At 51.8% G+C, this 1,967-nt stretch overlaps 1 pseudogene; it reads left to right on the top strand.

Moving 5' to 3' along the window:
* Window positions 1-207: 207 nt before the first annotated feature.
* On the top strand, window positions 208-1,415 carry LOC116668828 (annotated as a pseudogene).
* Window positions 1,416-1,967: the final 552 nt, after the last annotated feature.

Here is a 1,967-nt window from a genome sequence, read left to right as displayed (position 1 = left end):
GCTTTGCTTCAAATGCAGCAACTGGATGGAGCTGTAAGAAAATAAACCCTTCCTTAGACTCTAACCTAGAGCAGCCCTTTGAACTTCCTTCATTCAAGCCACACCGAACTGGCCAAAGAGGCTGCACTTTTCAAGAAACAGAATAGTGGAGGTGCCACCGACACCGGCCCTTTATCATAGGAAGAGATGCGAACGCACAGGAGGGCGATGGAGCTGCGGTCAGGCCTGGGTGCGGTGAGGAAGGGCACAGAACAGTGACCAGGAAAGACGGCTTTCTCCTTCCCCATCCCTGCCAGAAGCCTGGATTTGTAAGCACTGAGGCCAGCCTGTCCGTTTTCAGAGAGTGGCTTAGTGGAGAAAGAAGTGGCTTTTTGTCCCCTGAAATGGCTAAATAGGACTTTACAAAGAGACATATGAGGGTCATGAGATGACTGAAAGACTTTGAGGAATTTGAAAGGTGGAGAAGAATTTTTCAGATGTCACAGGTCCTTGCTCCCTGGCTTGCTGGCCCTTCACAGTCAGCCACAAGCATGGTACGTCCCACTGTTCCCATCTTGCTAATGACATGGTAGAGCCTCCCTTGGCTGCACAACAAAGGGAAATGGCATAAACCAGCTCACATGCAGTGGGGAAGCTGAGACAAAGACTGCCCAGTCATTTCAGTATTGGGGAGCTTCCAACGTCTCAAAGATTGATGCCCCCCCGCCAGGGTGATTTGTTTTTTGTTTAATTTTCATATTTTATTCCTGGTATTAACAAGTTAAGAAAGTAGAACTTTCCCAAGTGCTAACTTATAGACAATGTTTATAGAGAATTAAGAGCAGGGGACCCCCGCCCGGCGCACCGTCCCAGCGGTGGGCGCGGCCGTGCCGGCGTCCGGCCTGGGCCGCTGCGCGATGGCGCTGCTTCTGGCCGCGGCGCTGCTGATCGGCGTGTTCGCGCAGCTGCAGGGGCGCGGCCGCGACTTCGGCGACCTGCTCGTCTACTCGGGCTTCCTGAGCCTCTGGGCTGGGTCCTCTGGTACAGGGCAACATCGCGATCTCGCGCCGGGAGCTCGAGCGCGACTACGGCCTGCGGCCCTCGGCTCGCGCCCGCCTCGCGGGAAAGCTCTCCCGCCGCTCGTCGGCTTCCTCCCTCCTCCGTCGGCTTCCTCCCTCCTCCGTCGGCGCGGCGCGCCTGGCTCCCGGGGATCGGGCCGAGCCGCCCGCGCGCCCGCGCCGCCCTCCGCCGGCTCCCGCCGCGCGCGCCTGCGCCCCGCCCCGGCCTGGGGCGGCGGGCGCACATGGCCCCACCTGTCAGGGCCCCGACTGGCGGAGGTGTGCAGCTGTCCCCAGCGTCATCTGGCCGGATGCCTACCTGCCCTCCCTCTATCCCCTGGATAAACAACTCAGCCTCACAGAAAAAAAAAAAAAAAAGAGGTAGAAGCTACTATGAATAACGTAAATAAGCCACAGGGGTACATTGTATCTAATCTGTTCCCTTTGCTTAGCTATAAACGGCCACTCCAGCAGTGAAAAACCTGGCTCCCTTTATTTGTCACCTATTTATAGACTTGTTCCACCCCATTGTACTTGCTCAACAGTATCAGATTTTCACCCTACTTCCATGGGAAACAACCTCATGAACTATGCGGCATCCTTCTGTGCAGTTTCTTTGCCTTTATTGTTAACAGACTGTACTTGTTTCCAAAGTTACATAGGTCAGCATTTTCCCCCACATTTACTTCAGTGCAATAGTTTAATACATTTGTAATATAATTAGATTGTTTTTGCCACAGTCTGCATTCTTTCCTGGGATCCCCTGACCTCTTTATATATATATATATATATATATATATATATATATATATATATATATATATATATATATATATATATATATATAAATAAATTTTCACATATCAAGATTCACTCTGTTAAGTTCTGTGGGTTTTGAGAACACAAGTCCTGTTTCCAGTGCTGCAGTAA

This window comes from Camelus ferus, chromosome 15, assembly GCF_009834535.1.
Source record: "Camelus ferus isolate YT-003-E chromosome 15, BCGSAC_Cfer_1.0, whole genome shotgun sequence".
In the NCBI taxonomy this organism is placed as follows: Eukaryota; Metazoa; Chordata; class Mammalia; order Artiodactyla; family Camelidae; genus Camelus; species Camelus ferus.
Note: the sequence above shows the minus strand (reverse complement) of the source record. Positions and strands in the feature narration are given on the sequence as shown.